Raw genomic sequence first — 26,028 nt, 5'->3', positions numbered from 1 at the left:
TCTCCATCCCATTTCTGGGAATACAACTCGCCCTATCTATACACGAGAATTATCAAACACTTCTCAAGCACGACAAACGTGACCTGGCACAGTGGAAGCTTTACCCACTCTCCAGGCCGTGTCATGTAGCTGCACTAAAGATGACAGTGCTTCCAAGAATATGATACTAAATATCAGTACCTGGAGTATGTCCCAACCAATTAACCCCATATTTATGTCCATTTCATCAACACATGTCACTAAACTACAGTTGCAAGTGTATGCAAGAGCGATTTAACACCCATCATCCCCCATGTAGAATTAATTGTGTCCATTATCCCAAGAGGGCTACATTACATACAATTCCGAGGGTATCCAACAACCATTTAACCCCCATAATCCCTCCTTTAAACATTATCTATTTCCATTATCATAACAGGAGCTTTAATTCTTGATTAATGAAAACAATATTGTCACTTTGGTTCATCTTGAGGCGGTCCAAGAAATTCACCGCTAGCAGCACACTACGACTGCCCCCAGTCGTCCTCTTAATCATGACCCCGCTCCGAAAACCAAGACAATAGAACAGGAGTTTAGTCAGATTTCTTAAAGAAAGTGCTTTGGACCCCCAGGATACTCAGTATAGAGCATCAAGGGGGTGAAGAGAGGCAGGGCGTAGCAGAGGTGGTAGCTCATCCCAAGATCCACATATTAGCTTTTTAACTGCAGCAACATTAATATATGGTGTTGGAGGTGGAATTACCACTGCTGCTGGCACCAGACTTGCCCTCCAAAGGATCCTCTTTAACGGATTTAAAGTGTCCTTATTCCAAGCAGGGAGCCACAGCAGAGTTCAGAATTGTTATTTGTTGTCACTTACTCCCCATTTTGGGAGTCAGTAACTTGTATGCCTGCTGCCTTCCTTTGATGTGGCAGCTATTTCTCAGGCTCCCTCTCCGGAATTTAACCCTGTTACTTGTGGTCACCATGCTACATACATAAACTACCATCAAAAATTGATAGGGCAGGTTACCGAATGTATCTTTGCCATTACAGGGATGTGTGATCGGCCTGAGATTATCTAGAGTCACCAAAGTGGCAGGGTGAGACCGGATTAGTCTTGATCTCTTGACTGCACACAACCCAGGACGCCAGCGCTCAATGGCATGCATTAGCTCTAGAATTACAACAGTTATCCAAGTAACAGATGGAGCGATTAACGGTGCCATAACTCTTTGTTAGAAATGGGGTCTCTAGTTTGCAGTTGTATGTGCCCTGTCTAAGGAGGGACCACCACCCGAAGTAAGTAAGTCAGATATACACCCTAAATTAACCAGTGCTCACCCTCTAGTAGTTTGACACATAGCAGTCAGGCTTAACTTAAGAGGCCATGTATTTGTGCAGCACTTAACCTTCAGTATCATAGTGAAAACACAACAAAAAGACTCCACACCAGTTTAGAAAAGTAGAGAATATTTATCTGAGTAAAATCTGAGTAAAATGGGACTCAGACGACACCAGTTAATCACATTGCTCAAGGGAGCACGTTCGCTTCTTTTATAATCCATACAGTAGGGCTTTAAGTGATGCCCATTGGTTCCCTGGCAGTCAGAGCCCGAAAACAGTATTCCCTATGTGATTTACCAAGTTAGTTGATGTTGGTCCCTCAAGACTGATTTGTTTCAGTGAAACGTCCACCAGCCTGCGAGCATGCAAGGCAGCTGCATATGCCAGACGGATCTCCCTGGGTTCACCGTACCTTCATCCAAAGTTCCAGGGTGGTGGCCTCCTGACTCCCATCACCGGGTTTGTGGGTTTGAAGGAGGTGCAGAAACGGGCCATGCTGGAATATCCTTGGGCCACAGTTGCCAATCCATTGACAATGAGGAACACAGGGTAACAGTCCTTGTTGATTAGATTTCTTTTGCCTTAAAGCAGTCACCGTGCAGTGTTTGTTCAGCCAAGGTGTGTGGCAAGGCTGATCCAGTGTCGCTGGAGTAATCCCAGTTACCAGAGAAACGCTGAGGGGACCACACTACAAGGGTTTCCCACAGTATTGGCAGCTAGTTCTGAAGTGACGATTGTGATCAATGCAGAGATCTTGCCTTCAAAGGCAACAGTTGCAAGTCAGAAGCGGAATGTGCTTAGACCGTTGTACAGCCCCCTTCACTGGTCAGGGGAGTAATGAGCTCTCCTGAATGAATCTGGCTATGAAGCTGTGTTGGCGCTCAGACGCATTCTGATCTTTGCCAGCAACCAGCTGCTGTTCTCTTCGAGTGGCAGAGTCGCAAGGCAGTTTGCAAGAAGAGGAAGTCTTTAATGATCCTGAGACTTCAGAAGCAGAGAAGCAGGTCGTTGGGACATTCAGTCAAGGGAAATTGGCAATCTTTACACCACAGCAATCTTTACTCCAACAAAATTCTTCCCAGGTCCATTAGTGTACTGATTTTCTGGGGTCAGATCCTCAGTAGGAATACCCAAAAGTACCTTTGGTGTAGGGGGTGACTTCAAAGGAATTCTCTTAAGTGCACTGGGATCCCTTTGAACCCAGTCCTGTCTTCCAGGCTATCTGTGAGGGGCAATCAGTCCTTTGTGTGGGGTCAGGCCACTACCCTTTGAAGTGTAAGTGTGAGCCTCATCCCATCCTTCCTGCACAGGAAGACCCATCATTATGCAGATGAAAGCAGTGAGGTACTGGGTTTTTCAGAACCGGTACTGATCCGGTAACCCAGCGGTGCCAGGGTACACCCAAAGACCTCGGGTACTTTCCTGATTCAGACTACAGAAAGTCAGAGTCTTCTAGGTGAAGTCAAAGATCGAATTTATTGGCTGCAACCAATTGACAAGTGTCCTAGAAGTACAAAAGCACGATTTGTATGTTCTCAGGAGACTGTGTTTCAATGCAAAGTCAGGTTTCCTTATATACAGTTTTTTAAGCTTCAGGCAAACATTCTTGACATTTTGGTTGGTCATTCACATGTTTTCACTACAAAGGAAAAAACAGTGTCATGATGAAACCTCATATTTCATGTCATCCAACCCATAATAAATTACCCGGCAAGGCCTAGTATTTTACATCAGATAAGTGTGGACCCCCAATAAAAACGGGCACCTCCCCCTCGTAAAGTAAGAAGAAGAAAAGAGCAGGTGCAGGTGTGAGCAAGATTAGGCAGGGTGTGTGAGCGATAATAAGGGTTTTATGGCATGGTGTGCCTTGATGCTATCTGATTCGGCCACTGGGAGAGGGACTGACCAAACAGGTTTGGCCTGAGGCAATGGTTCCAGCTTGCCCAGGTCAGAGAAAAGTCAATCAAGGTGTACGTGTCCTTGGAATCAAATCTGACTGTATTATAAGCCTATGTGAGGGCAACTTTTAAAATGGCTGCCGTGTATAAAATGGGAGCGACGAGTGCAGGACGAAAATGGCGATTTCGAGGTGAAAACGCTGCTGGAATTGAGCGAAAATGCTCATGCTTCGTGTACTAGTCATTATCGGCCTTTTGATACTAAAATCGTACTGCTGTGGCAAAGTAAATTACATGGGTCCAGAATTTTTAGAACCACAAACCCTCCTTTTGCCCTTACATAGGTAATAAACCTATTCTCATGCTAATCTGAGTCCAGGTCTATGTTTATAAGGCCATGGAGATGTTGCTGGAGCAAAATTCTAGTACTTGGTAACTCTCTCTGGACAGGTCTCCTCGAACATGAAGTAGCACAAAAGGCCACATATGGCAGGACAAAATAAGGAATACCTTTATCTGCAGTAGGTGGCATAAGATCACACACCCAACAATTAGTGATGTTCACTACTAACTAGTGTTGATGCAGAAGCTGTACAAAAGAATTGCTTACAAATTCTGATCTTCTAACCTGCTCATGTTCAGGAAAAGGGTGAAAAGAGTGCAAAGAAACAATAGTAGGAAAAGACATAGGTTGGGAAGTGGGTGCAGAAGTCAATTGAGTAGAGAAAAACAATCCCACCCATAAATGACAACGTCATGTTTAAAAGACACTAGAAAACACGTTATTAAGAACATATAGACAACGGGAGAAAGTAGTGACCACTATTTACAAATGAAATAATAATTTTTCACAACCCTAACCAAAAAGCAAATCCTAAAATTATCTAGTAACATTTTTAGGGCTCCTCTGCATTTCAGTAATTTTTGTATGTTCAGGTGGAACAGTGGTGACTCTCATCAATGCTCTAAGGTGAAAAGGGGGTACTCTTTCCACAGAAAATGGACTTTATTCTGCTTTTACTAAACAGAATAGTACTTTAAAACAATGCCAGCAAAACAATCAGTCTCCTAACACCTAGTCTATACAATCACACGGAAACCTCTTGTGAAACCAACTATGCCCAGAGTCCGTTCAAAAAGCCTCTCTGGCAGGCTTCTATTGTCCATCAAATTTTCTTTTGTTGTTTTCTTTCGCATGGGCCTCTCAATTCAGGCCTCTTCGTGAGAAAAGTACTGCTTAGTTGGAGTGCCCTCCTGGCAAACACCCACAGCTCACTCGAAAGTCTCAATGTCTTAAAGCAATGCACCAGTGTCTCTCCTCTGTGGCAGATACTACAAACAATGTGCTCTTCATTGATCAAGGGCACAAATCATCTCGTGCAGACCCAAGCACCATTAATTGGGAAATAGCTCAAGCTCAGCAGCACTTTCAGACTCCAACACTCATTATTTAGTGTCAGAGGACGCTCAAGCTGCTCTTTCATGGGCACCAAAATATAGTGCCTTTTTCCAAACTTGAAATCTCCGGTGCACTGCCCTTCTTCCCTTGGAGCAAAGAAAAGGGGGTGTGTGGCCAAAACTCAGGCCAAGGGGCTCAAGGGATTGCACACTGTCAGAGGTTACCAGCACATGACAGGTAGAGAAATGAAACCTCAAAACAGCTCTGCCATCAACAACAGGAATCCTTCTCTTTAGCTCTTTTACACTGAAACTTTGGTTTTGTGATGTCCAACGCCGTCTGATGGAGCAAGTACGATACCATGCGCTGGCGATCGCTGTCCAGCTTTGCTACTTCCTGGGTGCTGAGACTGTAGGGCCAAGACGTCCGTCTTTCATCTGTAGCTGTCACTGATGGGAATTAGGCTTAAATCAATGTCCTGCAGGTTATTATGACTTGATACCCGCAGAATCTAGTGACGTAGGAAGTGTGCCACAGCTGTTAGTTTCCTTCAATTTAGTACAAAAACAGTTCATGGTTTTTAACAAGGGGACTGCAAGCAGGTGGTCTGCAATCTTCAAAGGAGTAGCCATACACCATGGGCATAAAATACAAAGACAAAGGCAGAAGGGCAAAACAGGGTCTGTAGCATCTTTAATTCAGTTCTCTCCATTATTCTCTGCCATCTATAGCTACATGAGAATTCTATCTGAATGGATTTCCTCACACAGTGGCATTGTCTAATGGGGTAAACACATATTTGCCTCAATGATTAAGTCTAGGTGTTCCTCCTTACCTTAGAACATCTCAATAGAGAAATCACATGATACCGATTATCAGGGACATGTTGAAACCTTCCTTTAAAAACTGTGCATCAGGTGCACTATGCAATACACAGGCTAATAGTCAAATGTGCAAACAAAAAGACAAAAACTAGAGGGTCCTGATATTTGCATGATTAGGACACATCTGATCCCACAAAAAATTAAAGTAGCAGGAACAGAAGGGAACCGAAAACCAAATTAAAATAGACATTGAAAATTCGTCATGTTCAAAAAGGTAAACATAAGATATCTCCTATTGAGATGGAAAACTTGTCTTACTATAATATTGAGTCAGTTAACCAGTCTATCGCTACCCTGACAGTCAGGCTGGAAAACATTGAAGCAGGCAAATTCTTGAAAACCAGTCTGGACATACCAAAGGGAATTATACATAACATGGGGGTCCCTGGTACATCACTGCAGTCTGGAAATGTGAACCTGAACAATACATCAATAATAATAAAAGGGCTGACTGGTGAAAGGAATTCGAAAAAGAGAAATGGGACTAGGACATAGCTAAAATCTCAATAACTAAGCATGGTGCGACATTGGTCAGGGGAAGTAACCAAAGAAAAAATCTATAGAAAGAACAAAAAAAAATATTTGGGTGATAGTCAGGCATGTGACACAACACCAAGAGTACGGGTGATACACAAAGGCCAAAGTTACACAAATTTTAACTCTACCGTTGGCGACTACACCATATACGGTACTCCTAGCTAATGTTTCAGTTCCTTCTTCAGGAAAAAATGAAAACCTGGTTTTCTTTTAAGGAACGAAAGCCATATGCTACTTAGGAAACAGAACATCATTAACTAATGTAATATAGAAATTAGGCCACCTTGAGTCACAGATCTATAATTTCATCCTTAGGTCCAATCAAGGATACATAAATGTAGGGCTGCCTGTTCCTTTAAGGGAAGGGGCAGTAACGTGACTAACTGCAGGTGACACACTTTGATCCTGTATATCTCTTTTTATTTTCCTTCAATACCATTATAGCCAAATAGACATTCACTGGTGAAGTGTTGTCTTTTATGTTCACAGCATGAAATATCATTATCTGTGGAATTTAGTAACCAGAACAAGTTCAACCAACTGTTGCGTAGCGATGGGCATCGTCATGACCATCCCCTCACAACACAGGGGAGCTTGTAATAGTATCAAAAGCAGCAACAAACATGCAAAAAACAAATAAAAAAATTATAAAAACGCACAAAACGTCAAGCCATCAGATATACTTGCTGTGTATCAAGCACAAAAAGCATAGACAAAACAATAGCATGTGTGAATAAGCGGTGACACACAACACCATGTCATGTACTTTATGCACTGTAAACCTGCAGACCAAAACCCAATATTTGGGCCTGTTTAATTTGTCAGGTTTAAAATCCTTACCCTCCTTTTGACAGTAGATCACCAGGCAATGGAAATCTGCTGTCAAATATAACTTTACTGTTTCTCTTCTAACATACAGGACCAGCAAGAACAATTAATGATAGGACCAAATACATGAAAATAAATTTCCATTACTTAACTGTTACCCTCTTGTCAGTTACTTCGCAACATCAAGCCACCTTAGTTTTACCTTTCTAAAAGTAAAAATTGTTACACTGACACTCCATATTAATTTGGCACCTACAATTTCCACTGTGAAAAATAAGTCTTAATTGGCAAATCGTTCTCATTAAGGCATGTAGCCTCCAAAATTTTAGAAAAGGGCTGCATCTTATTTTCTGTCTAAGACTTAATGCAACAATACACGATTCCTTCGGCTTTGGTACTTGCAAGTTCCAAATCAAAGTGATCCCAAAGGGATACCAAACCAAGGTGGTCATTCTGACCCTGGCGGTCTTTGACCGCCAGGGCGGAGGACCGCGGGAGCACCGCCGACAGGCCGGCGGTGCTCCAATGGGGATTCCGACCGTGGCGGTAAAGCCGCGGTCGGACCGGCACCACTGGCGGGGTCCCGCCAGTGTACCGCGGCCCCATTGAATCCTCTGCGGCGGCGCAGCTTGCTGCACCGCCGCGGGGATTCCGACCCCCCCTACCACCATCCAGATCCCGGCGGTCGGACCGCTGAGATCCGGATGGCGGTAGGGGGGGTCGCGGGGCCCCTGGGGGCCCCTGCAGTGCCCATGCCACTGGCATGGGCATTGCAGGGGCCCCCGAAAGAGGGCCCCTACATGTATTTCACTGTCTGCTGCGCAGACAGTGAAATACGCGACGGGTGCAACTGCACCCGTCGCACAGCTTCCACTCCGCCGGCTCGATTCCGAGCCGGCTTCATCGTGGAAGCCTCTTTCCCGCTGGGCTGGCTGGCGGTCTGAAGGCGACCGCCCGCCAGCCCAGCGGGAAAGTCAGAATTACCGCCGCGGTCTTTCGACCGCGGAACGGTAACCTGACGGCGGGACTTTGGCGGGCGGCCTCCGCCGCCCGCCAAGGTCAGAATGAGGGCCCAAATGTCCAATTAAGGACCAAACCAAGTGTCCAACTAAGGACCAAACCAAGTGTCCAACTAAGGACCAAACCAAGTGTCCAACTAAGGACTGGGAGACGCTCCTACTTAACTGAAAATATCAATGACGTCACCAGAAGACTCGTCTTATCGTTTCGCTCTACCAAAAATCAAGGGTCCAAATCAGGGCGATAGCCAGGGCAGCAGTCCTTCATAGCCGTCGGGAAGCGGGGAACCTCGTAACAAAGACTTTCGGACCACGTCGACATGCAGGGGTCGATGAAGTGGCGGCCTTCCTCCAGAATTTTCACACGAAGCTCCCCACAGACTTCAGGCTTGGACCGGTACCGCTGGTATCGCCCCACGTTTGGGCGCCAACTGAGGTACTGGGTTTTTCAGAACCGGTACTGATCCGGTAACCCAGCGGTGCCAGGGTACACCCAAAGACCTCGGGTACTTTCCTGATTCAGACTACAGAAACTCAGAGTCTTCTAGGTGAAGTCAAAGATCGAATTTATTGGCTGCAACCAATTGACAAGTGTCCTAGAAGTACAACAGCACGATTTGTATGTTCTCAGGAGACTGTGTTTCAATGCAAAGTCAGGTTTCCTTAAATACAGTTTTTTAAGCTTCAGGCAAACATTCTTGACATTTTGGTTGGTCATTCACATGTTTTCACTACAAAGGAAAAAACAGTGTCATGATGAAACCTCATATTTCATGTCATCCAACCCATAATAAATTACCCGGCAAGGCCTAGTATTTTACATCAGATAAGTGTGGACCCCCAATAAAAACGGGCACCTCCCCCTCGTAAAGTAAGAAGAAGAAAAGAGCAGGTGCAGGTGTGAGCAAGATTAGGCAGGGTGTGTGAGCGATAATAAGGGTTTTATGGCATGGTGTGCCTTGATGCTATCTGATTCGGCCACTGGGAGAGGGACTGACCAAACAGGTTTGGCCTGAGGCAATGGTTCCAGCTTGCCCAGGTCAGAGAAAAGTCAATCAAGGTGTACGTGTCCTTGGAATCAAATCTGACTGTATTATAAGCCTATGTGAGGGCAACTTTTAAAATGGCTGCCGTGTATAAAATGGGAGCGACGAGTGCAGGACGAAAATGGCGATTTCGAGGTGAAAACGCTGCTGGAATTGAGCGAAAATGCTCATGCTTAGTGTACTAGTCATTATCGGTCTTTTGATACTAAAATCGTACTGCTGTGGCAAAGTAAATTACATGGGTCCAGAATTTTTAGAACCACAGCAGATGCAGTTGTGTGTCCTGTGTTGTGGGTGTCTGGAGGGAATGAACAAATGTAGCTGTCACCCCACCCAGCCCAGATGTGTATTGGAGGTGGGCTGTCAAGCACACAGAGCAGTACAAGCAGAGGAATGCCCATTTTCTAAAAGTAGGGTTTCTAAAATAGTAAAGTTAAATCCGACTTTACCAGTTAAGAGGATTTGTCTTTACGATTGTAGTGATATGGAACATGATGTAGCTGCTTCTTTCTGATCAGTAATTACAGCACAAACACATATTAAAGAATTCCCAATGCTGGCCTATGAGAGGAGTAGGCCCCACAACAACGACTTTAGGAGTTTTTCACTACCAGGGCATGTAAAACTTAAAATGTACATGTCATGCCTTTTACTTATATAGCACCCTGCCCTGTGGGTTACCTAAGGTCTACCTTAGGGGTGACGTATATGTAATAAAAAGGGGGGGTTATGGCTTGGCAAGAGGCATTAAATGCCAAGAGGATGTGGCAGTGAAACTGCGCACATAGGCTCTACAGTAGCAGGCCTGAGACATGTTTAAGGGCTACTGAAGTAAGTGACACAATCAGTGCTGCAGGCCCACTAGTAGGATTTAATTTACAGGCCCTGGGTATATAGTATATCACTTTACAAGGGATTTACACATAGAATAAATATGCCAACTGTGTATACACCAATGTTACCATGTTTAACCCCTTCTGTGCCTTGGACGAGATGATCTCGTCCAAGGCTACAGTTCCCCTGTGCCTTGGACGAGATCATCTCGTCCTAGGCACAGGGGAACTTGGGGGCGCGCTAGCGCGCCCCCCGGGCACCCCCCTTCCCCCCCAAGTCGGGATGGAAGGGGAAGACCTTCCCCTTCCACCCCCGACCCCCCCCCCTGTGACGTCAGCGCGCGAGCGCGCGCTGATTTGTCACAGGGGCCTCCCTAGTCGCGCTGGAAGCTCTGCTTCCAGCGCGATTGAAAAAGAAATGCAAAAGCATTTCTTTTTCAATCACTTGGGAGGTCCGGAGGGGCTTCAAAGGGAAGGAAAAGTATTTCCTTCCCTTTGAAGTCCCTCCGAGGGTTTCAAAAGCCGGATTGCTTGCAATCCGGCTTTTGAAACCCCACTAGACACCAGGGATTTTTTTTTTTTTATTGAAACACACAAAGGGAGCGACCCCTTGGGCAAGGGTCGCTCGCAGGGGGGGCATTTTTTTTAGAAGGCCTTTTCTGCCCCCAGGGGGGGCAGAAACCTCTAGGCACCAGGGACCATTTTTATTTTTTTTTATTTTTTATGTTTCATTTCTTTTTTTTTTTGGTGGGGAGCGACCCCTTAGGCAAGGGTCACTCCCCTTGGGGGAAAATTATATTTTGGCCATTTCTGCCCCCCTTGGGGGCAGATTGGCCTATTTTGATGAGGCCAATCTGCCCCCAAGGGGGGTAGAAACCACTAGACACCAGGGAATTTTTTCTTTGCGTGAATTTCACGCAAAGGGAGCGACCCCTTAGGCAAGGGTCGCTCCCTGGGGGGGAGGGCAATTTATTTTAGGCCATTTCTGCCCCCCCGATTTTAGGTCAATCTGCCCCCAAGGGGGCAGAAACCACTAGCACCGGGGATTTGTTTTTTGGCGCCAATGTCACGCAGGGGGAGCGACCCCGTAGGCAAGGGTCGCTCCCGGGGGGGGTGGGGGCTGGGGGGGGGCAGATTTATTTTAGGGCATTTCTGCCCCCCCCCTCCCGGGGCCGGCTGAGCTAGAGGCCAAACTCCACAGGTAGGCACTTTGCAAAAAACACCTCTGCTTTCTGTGAAAAAATATGTTCTGTCCACGTTGTGTTTTGGGCCATTTCCTTTCGTGGGCGCTAGGCCTACCCACAGAAGTGAGGTACCATTTTTATTGAGAGACTTAGGGGAACGCTGGGTGGAAGGAAATTTGTGGCTCCTATCAGATTCCAGAACTTTCTGCCACAGAAATGTGAGGAACATGTGTTTTTTTAGCCACATTTTGAGGTTTGCAAAGGATTCTGGGTAACAGAACCTGGTCCGAGCCCCGCAAGTCACCCCATCTTGGATTCCCCTAGGTCTCTAGTTTTCAGAAATGCACAGGTTTGGTAGGTTTCCCTAGGTGCCGGGTGAGCTACAGGCCAAAATCCACAGGTAGGCACGGTTTTCTTTCAAAAAATGGGATGTGTCCACGTTGCGTTTTGGGGCGTTTCCTGTTGCGGGCGCTAGGCCTACCCACGCAAGTGAGGTATCATTTTTATCGGGAGACTTAGGGGAACGCTGGGTGGAAGGAAATTTGTAGCTCCTCTCAGATTCCAGAACTTTCTGCCACAAAAATGTGAGGGACATGTGTTTTTTTAGCCAAATTTTGAGGTTTGCAAAGGATTCTGGGTAACAGAACCTGGTCCGAGCCCCGCAAGTCACCCCTCCTTGGATTCCCCTAGGTCTCTAGTTTTCAGAAATGCACAGGTTTGGTAGGTTTCCCTAGGTGCCGGCTGAGCTAGAGGCCAAAATCTACAGGTAGGCACTTCGCAAAAAACACCTCTGTTTTTTTCCAAAATTTAGGATGTGTCCACGTTGCGCTTTGGGGTTTTTCCTGTCGCGGGCGCTAGGCCTACCCACGCAAGTGAGGTATCATTTTTATCGGGAGACTTGGGGGAACGCTGGGTGGAAGGAAATTTGTAGCTCCTCTCAGATTCCAGAACTTTCTGCCACAGAAATGTGAGGAACATGTGTTTTTTTAGCCAAATTTTGAGGTTTGCAAAGGATTCTGGGTAACAGAACCTGGTCCGAGCCCCGCAAGTCACCCCTCCTTGGATTCCCCTAGGTCTCTAGTTTTCAGAAATGCACAGGTTTGGTAGGTTTCCCTAGGTGCCGGCTGAGCTAGAGGCCAAAATCTACAGGTAGGCACTTCGCAAAAAACACCTCTGTTTTTTCCCAAAATTTAGGATGTGTCCACGTTGCGCTTTGGGGTGTTTCCTGTCGCCGGCGCTAGGCCTACCCACGCAAGTGAGGTATCATTTTTATCGGGAGACTTGGGGGAACGATGGGTGGAAGGAAATTTGTAGCTCCTCTCAGATTCCAGAACTTTCTGCCACAGAAATGTGAGGAACATGTGTTTTTTTAGCCAAATTTTGAGGTTTGCAAAGGATTCTGGGTAACAGAACCTGGTCCGAGCCCCGCAAGTCACCCCTCCTTGGATTCCCCTAGGTCTCTAGTTTTCAGAAATGCACAGGTTTGGTAGGTTTCCCTAGGTGCCGGCTGAGCTAGAGGCGAAAATCTACAGGTAGGCACTTCGCAAAAAACACCTCTGTTTTTTCCCAAAATTTAGGATGTGTCCACGTTGCGCTTTGGGGTGTTTCCTGTCGCCGGCGCTAGGCCTACCCACGCAAGTGAGGTATCATTTTTATCGGGAGACTTGGGGGAACATAGATTAGCAAAACAAGTGCTATTGCCCCTTGTCTTTCTCTACATTTTTTCCTTCCAAATATAGGAGAGTGTGTAAAAAAGACATCTATTTGAGAAATTCCCTATAATTCACATGCTTGTATGGTCACCCCGGAATTCAGAGATGTGCAAATAACCACTGCTCCTCAGCACCTTATCTTGTGCCCTTTTTGGAAATGCAAAGGTTTTCTTGATAGCAATTTTTTACTCTTTATATTTCAGCAAATGAATTGCTGTATACCCGGTCTAGAATGAAAACGCACGTCAGGGTGCAGCTCATTTATTGGCTCTGGGTTCCTTGGGTTCTTGATGAACCTACAAGCCCTATATATCCCCGCAACCAGAGGAGTCCAGCAGACGTAACGGTATATTGCTTTCGATAATCTGACATTGCAGGGAAAAGTTACAGAGTAAAACGTAGAGAAACATTTATGTTTTTTTCACCTCAATTTCAATATTTTTCTTTTTCAGTTGTTATTTTCTGTAGGAAACCCTTGTTGGATCTACACAAATGACCCCTTGCTGAATTCAGAATTTCGTCTACTTTTCAGAAATGGTTAGGTTTCTGGGATCCAGCATTGGTTTCATGCCCATTCCTGTCACTGACTGGAAGGAGGCTGAAAGCACAAAAAATTGCAAAAATGGGGTATGCCCCAGTAAAATGCCAAAATTGTGTTGAAAAATTGGGTTTTCTGATTCAAGTCTGCCTGTTCCTGAAAGCTAGGAAGCTGCTGAGTTTAGCACTGCAAACCCTTTGTTGATGCCATTTTCAGGGGGAAATCCACAAGCCTTCTTCTGCAGCCACTTTTTCAATTTTTTTTTTAAAAAAACAAAATTTTCACTGTATTTTGGCCAATTTCTTGGCCTCCTTCAAGGGAACCCACAAAGTCTGGGTACCTCTAGAATCCCTAGGATGTTGGAAAAAAAGGACGCAAATTTGGCTTGGTTAGCTTATGTGGACAAAAAGTTATGAGGGCCTAAGCGCGAACTGCCCCAAATAGGCAAAAAAAGGCCTGGCACAGGAGGGGGAAAAGGCCTGGCAGCGAAGGGGTTAAGGGAGGAGGACATGCACTTTAGCACTGATCAGCAGTGGTAAAGTGCTTGGAGTCATAAGGCCAACAAAAAGAAACAGCAACATCACCGATAATCTGGTCAGCCAGCCTGGTGACCACATGACCTGAGACGACCATAGCGACCCAGATCTCAGGCATACAGCAGTCTGATGATGATAAGATTGACTGTGAATTATAATGCAAACACTCAGGAGGCTACTTGCCTCCTGATTACTCCTGTGGGGTGGGGAAGAAGGGTTCTGCTCCGGCCATCCGTACGCCCTGCTGGCCTGCAATGGACCATGCCCCCACCCCAGCATCTGGCAGTGCAGGTCCGGAGTGGGAAGCCCCCATGCTGGGTGGCACGTTGTGGAAATGGACTCATGCAGGCCCGCTTCCCCCATCCCTCCTTGGCATCAGAGGGACCATGGGATGCAGGGTGGGGTGTGAGTGCCCACAGACAAAGACAAAAGCTTGGCTCAGAGGATGATTTTCAATACTTCACTGCAAGGTAGATGCTCTGCTACTTATGAAACCCTTACGCAGAATCAGGTCATCTACAAGTGATTCAGCACTGGGTGGCCCACGAGCATGTGGTGCACTAAGGGTGATGGAGGCAGCCCCCTTCCACTAATATTTAGATCCCAAAATGAGTAGCCTTATGCACAGGCCCTGTAGCCAGCTATTCCCGGCCAACCTAGGGTCAACAGGACTGTGGTATCATTACGGTTTGGGAGAGATTCTGAAGTCAGTCATATTCCCACAGATGGTAGCTTTGTCACATTGGCTCCTCAAATCTTTTGACAGGTTCACCACCACAGGCAGACTTCCCACCTTCCACTGTCTGGGAGTGGGTCGCGCCTAGAGGACACAGGGCAGCTGGAGATAGACGCAAGAGCCCCTTGGGGCTCACCTCCCTGCCTCACCAGGAAAGTGAAAAAACAATAAATGTAGTGGCATTTTCCCAGCAGCCTGAGAGCCTCCCACTTATCATACACCTTTGATGGCTCTTCACAGTGCCAGACTAGAGTCAAGCTCAGCAGGGGCTTCTTTTCACAATAATTCTGCCAAAAATGTTCACTTGGCTGTTGTCCTGCTAGATAGTATGGAGGGACCATAGGAATCTCATTCATCCATTCATGCACATCACTAATTAGAAGACAACAGATTTGGCTACCTCAATAGAGCCATAGTTATTCCTGCCATTTAGCTGTGCCCCATTGAATTTCTTCACTTTGACATTCTGATCACTGGGCAGAAATCACACCACATCAATACTTGACCTAGGGCCTTTGGAATGCTTTATTTTAAATAAACATTCATCATTTCCTGGTCCCTACTAGTTCGAAGTCATCTGCTAGGTACTGGCTGAGGCAGAATGGTGCCCCATAACAATAAGCATTTGTAATGCAATGGGTCTCACATATGCTCGAGTTAGAGCTATTAACGTTGTAAACTCCTAACCGGAGTTGAACAGTTTCACATATGCGAGCCGATTTACAGCTCCACGGCCACCATCGGAGTCAGACTTATTGGCAAAAGTGTTATTAGCCATGTAGCAGAGGAGATGGCCAAGGCGGTAACAAAATCTCCCCAAGGAGGGACAAACCTAAACCATGTACCAATTTCATCAAAGGATTTCTTAAGGCCGAGCCCACGAAACCGAGTGATAGTGATGGGCGTGAGGTGGGCATGGTTAAAATCCTAGATACATACCAACATGTTTAAAAAGCAGCGCATGCGCCCTGCTGTGCTCGGCCTAAAAAGGATAGATGTCCCTGGTGGCAACAGCAGTTAACTAACTACAGATTGTCCCTAGAGGTTGCATTTGCTGGCTGATGACATTTTGCTACCTACTGTGGCATGATGCCAGAAATGCTAGCTTATTTGTTAATGGTGGCTACTGTGGAGAGTTGGCAATTTTATTTTAACCGATGTTTATATGCTAACTTTATGTAGTCCAGTGCCCAAAAACGTTTGCTCCGAAAACTGACCCATTTTCAAAACTAATTTTTGTTTTGACTGGTGCACTGCAGTACTTGCCAGAGTAATGGTTTTGGATGTGAAATATGGTGTTTGAAAGTGTTGATTGCTGAAGTTAAGATAGGAGTTCAGATGAAAGTTAAAATATGACTTTGGATGGATTTAAATGTGTCAGTAAAGTTTACACTTGAATAATAATGTTTTAGATGTATATGTTTACTTTTCTCTTCCCCGTTTCCCTATTTCCGTGGCTCATCTGTCTGAGAACTGCATCACCCATTGCAGTGACAACTAGGCCTGACATCACCTAAAGCCACAATGGAAACAGCCAGCACATCACGGTTGATAAAATAAAGTGATGACACAAGTAAATAATGAAAACACAAAATAGGCATAATGAGCAGCACTGGCTCAGGAGGCCCCTGAGCTGGTCTGCCTACCGTCAACTGAAATATTCTGTTAATGAGAAAAAAACAGGCACAAATTACTGTAAACCCAGTCTGATCCCAGCTTCTCTGGCTCTCTGAATCCAGCTGCTTTCAGTGGATTTTCCTCTGCTCTGTGTCTCTCAATCTGGGGTTTAGGGTCTGGGCGGCACCTTTGTACTTTTTATTGTCTGTTGATAACTAAAATTCCACCTTGTTGAGCTGCGTTGTATGTAGAAATGCAGCTGTCAGCTCAGGTGGGTTTAACGACGTGCAATATAAAGTAGGGGAAAAACAAACACTGACACAACAGAATGGCAGGCCCACAAGAGAGAGCGAATTTGAGAAATAAAATCAAGCAGTCAGGCAGAAAGAAAGCGATGTAGGTGCACTACCAACACACAGAGACGCTACACTACTGTATCACACACATTTCTCATAACACTTACGAATAATTTAACGTACACATACAGTAACCTACATTTTACCGGCACATTAAAATCACACACAGTCACACTTTCCTAACCGCACACTATATATATACACAAACACGTGCACACACAAACATAAATATGTATACATTTGATGATGCAGAAAAAGAAGGACTAACAAATATTCATGTAAAGGGAGATTGGTTCTGCCAGACAGTCTTTTAACGCAATTGGCCAGGTTGTATCATGGACAAGCCCACCTTGGAAGGGATGCCATGATTAGACTATTCAAAATTGATTGGTTTAATCCCAAATTCCGCCAAGTTGCTGAAGCAGTTTGCCATTGTTGCATCATTTGCCAACAAATGAACGCAGGGAAGGGGACAGTAGTAAATTTGAGCCACATTGGAAGAGCGGGTGGGCCATTCAGCAGGATGCAAATGGATTTCATTTAGATGCTTACGCATGCAGGCTTGAAGTATGTGTTGGTGATTGTGTGTATTTTTAGTCATTGGATTGAAGCATACCCCACACGCAGAAATGACAGTCTCACAGTTGCAAAACTACTCTTGAGAGAACTAATACCACATTTTGAATTCCCAATCTCTTTAGAATCAGATAGGGGAAGTCATTTCAATAACGAAGTAATAAAATTATTGTGTGCAGCACTGAACATTGAGCAAAAATTGCATTGTACTTACCGCCCTGAAGCATCAGGACTAGTGGAGCAAATGAGTGGCACATTGAAATCAAGAATGGCGAAGATATGTGCATCAACAAACTTGAAATGGCCTGACGCATTGCCTTTGGTGTTAATGTCAATGAGAAATATGTCTCATAGAAAGACTGGACTATCGCCGCACGAGATCCTCATGGGCAGAGCCATGAGACTCCCAGCAGTCCCTGCAAATGCACTTGTAAATATTACCGATGATATGGTACTGGACTACTGCAAAGGTCTGGCTGATGTGGTCCACTCTTTTTCTCACCCGGTGGAGGCAACCACCTTGCCACCGATCCAAGGTCCAGGACACGCCTTGAAAGCAGGTGACTGGGTCGTGATAAAGAAGCACGTGAGGAAATCGTGTCTGGAACCCCGTTGGAAAGGACCTTTCCAAGTGATTTTGACAACTGCCACCGCTGTGAAGTGTGCATGAGTTCCGAACTGGATTCACACCAGTCACACGAAAAGGGTGACATGCAACACAGAAGAGGAAGTCGAAGCATTGAAATCACCAGTAACGGACAGGAAAGTACCAGGCACTGAGACAGGACAAAGAGAACCTGAAGGCGAACAAGCAGAAATAGAGGAAGGAGACATAATTTCTGAGGAAGAAGAAGTTGATGCATTTGAGGATAACCGAGGAGAAGCCTCAGGAAGTGACGAAGATCCTGAAGGTGACAAAGAGCCTGCGACAGTTGAAGAAGCAAGAGAGCCTGATCAGAGGAGGGCTTTCCCAGAAGCAGACGATACAGGAAAAGAAAAAGAAAACCTGATTGACCTCCTAGGGGGAGAAGACAAGACAGGACAGAGTGAAATCGTTCACCTTCTTCCAGAACCGGTTGCAGGTCCGTCAGGCAAAAACAGTGCGAAAAAGAAACAAAGCATATCGCCAGTGAGATCAAAGACTAAAGAAATATTAAAAGAAGGTGAAGGGCCAAAGTTGAAGGAGAAAAGAAAAGAAGTGTCTGTCGCAATAACATCACCAAGTGAAGAAAAGGACACAGCCAAAGAACAAGACGTCAGCAAGAGAGAATGAAAAGGTGATGCAAAATTGAAGAGGAAAAGAATACCGAGCAGAAGATATTCTGGTCCAGAGTGGGCATACACAGCCACTAACGATTGGTCAGACGAATTTCTATCTCTCAGTCTGGAAAACGAAGTAGCAGAACAACACTTTTGTACTTGAGAAATGAAAATTCCATGAACATTACCGAATAAGACATTGACAACCTGATTGACTTTAAACCGGATAAGACTTTGCTAACTTGATTGACTTTGAAACCGATCTTGAGACAAATCTGCTAAACCGATAAAGAGACTAAGCTGCTAAAAGAAAACCGTGTGAACATTAACTCATTCAGCTTTATATATATCTGCAAATTTGATTTGATAAAGTGCCTTCAACTTTCTGATTCTATATAGATCATGCCAGGCAGTACTACAAAGGGACATAAAATGAAGTGTTGTAAATATATGTGTATAGGTCTAATAACTGCATGTGTACTAATAATTATAGCAATAGTTCTTGGAATGCATGGAAAGAATGAAAGAGACGCAAATGATGCTTCTACTTCTATACCTACTACTGAATTAACTCCTTTGCAGAAGCTCGAACAAGACGAGAAATATTTACACGACAAGAAAGAATTATCCTCTAACGTCTTCTATTGCTTGCTGAATGAGTATGTTGAGACAATGGATGTGAAAGATTGTTATGTGTGCACACAAATACCTACCTCAGTAATAGAAGGAGTGACATATCAAAGCATGCCTCTCACATATGGGATCTCATGTAGTATGTTACTAACCAGATTTTATGGCCAGGAGTATATTCACTACTTTTATTCCAATCATGATGTTGTATTTTCATATGTCCCCATAATTGAGTACCTGAGTAAATTAGCAAGCGATTAGTATATAAAATTAGTTAGGGGTTTCTTTGAGCCATTGTCACCTTTTCCCACAGCTTACGCTCACAGAGAAAACCTTACATGCTTGCTTTCACTGATAGAGAAAAGTTTTTTAGATCACACTGACGATAGGAGGAAAGTGGGGAAGGAGAAATTAGAAAGGGAATTACACAAAAGGACATCTGTAGATAACTATGCTTTTGCCGCGATAAAGACACAAGGAAAACTAGCTTTAGATGCAATACACGTAGGGAGGCTTTGTATATATAGACCTAAATCATATTATGACACAATCTTTGTGGGAACGAGTGACTGTAAACATACGTATTTGTTTCAAGCTAAATGGACGTTCATGTTAAATGGCCTAGATCCAGCTATTCCAGGAGTATATTTTACCTGTGGACTCAATGCCTATTATCATCTTCCAAAGGGATGGTATGGGAGATATTATTTGGGAATAGTATTTCCAAAGATTTATCAATTGGACAACTTAAAGAATTTCCGAAAGCTGTCTGAATCACATCATGTTCAGAAAAGGGAGACAGCTTCTGGTGTGGTAGGAGATATATTTGGAGCAATGATTCCTTCTATAGGAGTCATATTGAATTCAATTAAAATACGAAAGTTGTTTACTATTGTGGATAACATGTTGACAAAATTCTCAGGAGCTATAATCCTGATGGATGCTGAACTTGCTGCAGAAAGAGCTATGACTCTTCAAAATCGACTTGCTTTAGACATTCTTTTATCAAAGGATGGCGGTGTTTGCAAAATGCTTAGTGCACGTCACTGTTGTTCTTATATTCCGGACAACAGCGGGCAAGTTAGGAAAATGCTTACAAATTTAACTAATGAAAGTACAGATTTGAAGGAATTGAAAGAACTGGGAGTATGGGAGAAGGTTGGAAAAGGATTTGCTTCCGTGGGAAATTGGCTCAGCAACATTTGGAACAGACTTTTATTGAAAATAGTAAAAGGAATAGTAATAATATTAATCTGCTTATTAGGTATTTGGGGAATATGGAAAGCTATTAAAATATTGAAAACAAGAAACAAAAGGAGAAGAAAAGAGAAAGAACAAAATAAAATGGTAGAAATATACAGAGAAAAATCAAAGGGAACAAAAAGGAAGTGGGAATTGACTGAAGTGCCAAATTACTAAAACAGGATTTTAGTGGAATAAAATTTGTGATGGAAGATTTGATGTGATGACATAATTAGTCATCAGAGGAGGGATTGATGACGCAGGAAAAGAAGGACTAACAAATATTCATATATCATGTAATCAAAATCGTGGAAGGTAATGTGATTTTAGCAAAGAAAATGAATGTACGTGGGAAATTGTGCCCACAGGATAGTTTGCCATTATTATAAACGAGCTTAATTAATCATGAAGAATTGACAATGTAGTAATCTGTCATAATTGAAAATTTATTCTATGATTTTCTTGTCGAAACTGTTATATGCTTAGCTTAAATTTAGCAGAGGCTTTGGCCTAGTTGTCTGGTCTCAAATTTAACTGCGTGGTTTTCACTTGTATTAACAAAGACATTATTTTACTTTAAGGTTGTATTTTTCCAGTAGAGATGACTAATACACTTATCTCAAGGTTTCGTGCTAGGCTAGTTTCATCCCTTTTAAGCAAGGTCAGTTTCTGCAGGTGCGGACAATAAAAGCACTGATACCGAAATAATTGGCAAACTTTGTTGCAACTTGTGTTCCAAGGCTCCTAGGAAACATTATGCATAAATGAGTACTAGGAGAAAGACACTATTCATTGGTCAAAAAGAAGCCACCCTATGAACCCTCCAATGGAAGACCCTGAAGAATTTGGAATGTTTCTTACTTAAATCCACCGGACAAAGAGAAGTCAGCCATTTTCTACGATGCCATTTCGAAGTCTGATCCAAGACACCATTTGGGGACGAGCCCTTGATGCCTTTCGCTGTCGCAGAGAAAGATACTTTAAGGAATTCTCACCCAGAGACTTTAACTTTAATTTTGCCCCGTCTTGCCCATGCAGTAACTTTTGCCCTATTCTCCTTGCTGCAGCAAGGAAACTTGCCCTTAACTTTGCCCCTTTGAAATCTGCCCCATGCTGATCGAACCGATACCTGAAGGACGAAGACTTTTCTTGAATACTGATTGTATTTGGTAAATATGAAAGGATCATTGTATTATGCACTGTGTTTTCCTTCCTAGGTACCAACTGCTTATTTTGATAGGGCCCAAGCTAGAAGTTTTCTAAGTTTGTGTTGACTAAATTCGTTTTTTTGCATGAAGCCCCACATGCCAATGCTAATTAGAGGCTAGTCGAGGTATTCATCTGATGCACCATGCTAAACTGAAATCTTGTTATGCTGACCGATGTATGAAATTAGTCAAATTCAGTTGCTTATATTAGTGATTTGTATTGCTATAACCGAGTGCATTATAATTCAGATTTTGCGTAGATTGCGTTTCTTCTGCCGCTATGGACAGCTAGTAATGTTTGTATACATATATCATTTAGTTTTGAGACTTATATACATTGTGCTAGCTTTGTTAATATAGGGAAATAAACTCACTAACTTAATAAACTGGTGTGGTTATTCATGACTGAAAGGTCATGGTGCGTCAAAATACCGACTGGTATTGATTCCTAATGTGTTATTTTGATCTATTAATTAAATATTGGATATCGATTACAATAGTTATTGATTATTGATTTAAGTGATCTGACTATTCTAGGATGAGTGAGGAGAGCCCAACTCGGTTAAAAGGTTCACTGACCTCCGGCGTGTCCAAGTACAAGTAATTTATAAGGGCTGGACGCGCTATCACATTCACAAATCCACTGGAAGCACGCGTACTCACCTACAAACGGTAAACGAGTGCTTACGCACACAACTACATACACAAACGGAAACATGCATATACAATTGCCACAGTGCACTCACACAATGCATATATTAGAGTACAGGCTCTCATATATACTAGCGTTTAGAAACTACAACACCCACATACACAAATACACACACACAAACCCCCGCTACACACTTCACATACACACAAAAACCTACAGTACATAAACTCTCAAACATATTCTTGAGCGAACACATATGTATCACTCACAAACATACTTTCCCGACACTCACCACGCAATTGCAGAGAACAACACACAAGCATGTGAGCCATAATTTGTGGGCTTACACATGCACACACTCCTGGCAGCATGCATCGTTTGACAACAAAAAAGCATTTTCCTAACCAGACTTTTCTTGCCACATAAACCATAGTAATGTTGTCCCGATGTGGGACACTAAGGGCCAGATGTAGCAAAACTAGGTTTTGCGACTCGGAAATTGCAACTCCGAGCGACTCGCAATTTCCGAGTCCCAAAACCATATGCAGAAAGGTGTCTCAGACACCTTCTGCGAGTCGCTATGGGGTCGCAAAGACCCACCTCATTAATATTAATGAGGTGGGTCGCAATTTGCGCCCCCATAGCGACTCTGGGCACTCACGGGGATGGAGGCCTGCTGGGAACAGCAGACCTCCATGTCCGTGACTGCTTTTAAATAAAGCATTTTTTTTTTTTCCAAGTGTAGCCCGTTTTCCTTAAAGGAAAACGAGCTGCACTTAGAAAAAAAAAACGAAACCTTTTGTTTCGGATTTTTTCAGGGCAGGCAGTGGTCCCTTGGACCACTGCCTGCCCTGAAAAAATATTTTTGGGTCCAGTCACAAAGGGGAAGGGGTCCCATGGGGACCCCTTCCCGTTTGCGAGTGGGTTACCATCCACTTCAAGTGGATGGTAACTGCGACTCCATTTGCGACCGCGTACGCGGTCGCAAGTGGAATTGCATACCACTGCGACTTGCAAATAGGAAGGGAACACCCCTTCCTATTTGCGACTCGGAAATGCATTTTGCGAGTCGGTTCCGACTCACAGAATGCATTTCTGCATAGGAAACACGCGTTTGCGAATCGCAAACGCCGATTTTCGCCGTTTGCGAGTCGCAACCAGTTTACTACATCTGGCCCTCAGGCTGATAATCATGTTTGGCGCTGAGTCTCTACATACATGCAGATCTATATATAAGTTGAAAGAAAAAAACTGCGCAATCGCGCTGCTACAGTTCACTTGTAATGAAACCTATCGGCAAAAGTGCAATTATGTACGTAACTGTAAAATGTGCAATTAACTGTGTAACAGGGTCGCTATTACGCAAAGTGCTCAACTTCTGCCTAGCGAGATCGCGTGGCGAAAATAGAGAAAAAGTAGTCCACAAACCAGACGTAAACAGTGAGCCGCGTCTGTTTTCTGTACTTGGTCGATGCTCTTGAGGAGGGCTAACCACCGGAAAAGGCATGACGTATGCGTTCCTTCCACTAATGAAATCAAGCAGATTCTAATAGGCAAGCCCATGAACCAATGAAAGACACTGACGTGACGTGGACGGGGCTCCGAGCCCTTTTTAATTACTAAAGCGTCTCACTTAGTGAAACGCATGCGCAAGCGCATGCGAGGCAGGCTGAACCCTAAAATGGGAGGGAAACAAGGAAAGGCAAACAGCGCAGCTGGGGTGATCCACAGGAAGGGCCCAGCTTGTGTCAAGAGTCAAAACTGCCCTAGAGAGCAGTGTCTAGTCACTGCCCAGCCCCGGCTTGACTGCCCCAACCCTTACAGTCAATCCTTATCCCAAACTTATGGATCTGGCTTGCCAACTTTCCTTACCCACATTGTTCCAATATTCCAGAGGCTGTTCACCTTGGAAACATCCTGCTGTCATGGGTATGGCCCAGCACATGATTTATGCCATCTCCCCTGGATTTTGAAGGACCAGCGAGAGTTCACCGGACACCTCTGGAACGGTGATGCTTTTTAAAGCTCAGGCACCTCTCTCGGGATGCACCCATTCTAGGGCACCTGCCTTTTACAAAGAAAAGGGAACTTCACCCAGGGCTCACATCTGCTTCTCTGGGATTGTGCGCGTTACCACACTGGATGACGGAAGGGCACCTGTCTCCACAACTGTAGGATCGAGGATATGCGCTTCCCTTTTGAACAACCCTCATCCATCTCTTATGACCAACTGACAAATGTTCAACTGTTTTTCACATGGAACCTTTCTCCAATTTGAACTTCAAAGTTCTCATTTGAATATTTGCAACTACCACCAAGATCCGCATCTGTGGAGCTCCACCCAGGCCCATGTGCCAGGCTTCCATGAGCACTGCAGTGTCCCTTCTACTGGTTGTGGGTCATGGAGTGTAATTATGAGGAATGGTATTGTTTGTTGCGGAGAGGCATGTAGTGGAGTTGAGTTGAGTTATGGGATGTGTTGTTGAATTTTGTGGCATGATGTGGAATTCTGTGGTGTGGATTTAGTGTATATGCTGTGGAATTGTGTTCTGTAATTTGGAATTATGGGTGTGGAATGAAAATGGGCAGACTTGAATTTTGTTGCTTTGAATGAAAATATGCTGATTTGAATTATGTGCATGGTGTGGGATGTATTTATAGTGATAAATACTATATCGCTTAGAGTGAATTTATGTGGGATGTGTTTATGTGGCATTCAGTAGAGTAATTATGTGGAATTGAATTATGTTTTGTTGAGTGGTTTTATGTGGAGCGCAATTATATTGTTTGGTGTAGAATTTGTGTGCCACTGAATTGTGTGATGTGGAATTGTGTGGTGTTGTATGGAAATGTGGCATATTTTGGAGTGGTATTATGTGCCATGTCTGGAGTGGAAATATGTGGCATGGTGTGGAGTCATATTATATGGTGTGGAATTATGTTGTGTGTTGTAAAGTTAAATTCAGTTTTTAGATTGTAATTATGGGGGTTATTCCAACTTTGGAGGAAGTGGTAATCCGTCCCAAAAGTGACGGTAAAGTGACGGATATACCACCAGCCGTATTACGAGTCCATTATATCCTATGGAACTCGTAATACGGCTGGTGGTAAATCCGTCACATTTGGGACGGATTACCACCTCCTCCAAAGTTGGAATAACCCCCTATGTGTTTTCGAATTGAGCGCATGTAAGTGTATTGTAAATAAGTGGTGCAAACTGTAATTATGCTGTGGTGTAATTATGTGCAGTGGAATTATCTGAACTTGAATTGTGTTACGTGGAGTGTAATTATATGGTTTGGAATGGAGTGGAATTATGCAGCAGAGTGTTATTATGTGAAGTGGAATTTCGTGGCATGGAGCAGAGAGGAGTTATGTGGAGTTTTTTTTATTGGTTTGCAATTATGTGGCAAGGTGTTTAATGATATGTGTTGGAAGTGTGTGTAGTTGAATTGTGTGACATGTTATTATGAGATATTTAAATGTGTTGTTTGTCGTGGAATTATGCCTAGTGGATATGTGTGTTGTGGCATTGGGTGATCAGCCAGTTCTGATACTTTACCCAACTTGTTTTTGCATTCTGGGACTTACAGGTTCTTGTTTATAACAGGAAAAGTGAAACTACAGGCTCTGACGAGGAAAGTACTACTGAACAGCTATGTCACTTACCTACGCTATCAATATTACAATATTCTGTTGATTTCATTCCAAGTACATTTTGGAAAATAGAGGAATACCAAAAGGATGCGTTTAAAGTTATAACTTTGCAATTGAAATTCCGAGTACAATGTATTCTCTTAATACTGCATCACATTTTAGAGTTAATAATTTGCGCCACATGTCAAAAATGATTTCAGTATGCCATTCCCTGAGATTTATTCCAGATGAAAGTAATGCTTTTGAAAACCAATATATATTGGCTAATTGCGACATTGCTATGTTTTGGTGACTTGGTTAAAGTCTCCAAAACTCAACGTCTAATTTGATCGATATAGATCACCGGTTCACTTG

This window comes from Pleurodeles waltl, chromosome 6 (assembly GCF_031143425.1).
Source record: "Pleurodeles waltl isolate 20211129_DDA chromosome 6, aPleWal1.hap1.20221129, whole genome shotgun sequence".
Classification (NCBI taxonomy): domain Eukaryota; kingdom Metazoa; phylum Chordata; class Amphibia; order Caudata; family Salamandridae; genus Pleurodeles; species Pleurodeles waltl.
This window is presented reverse-complemented; position numbering follows the sequence as displayed.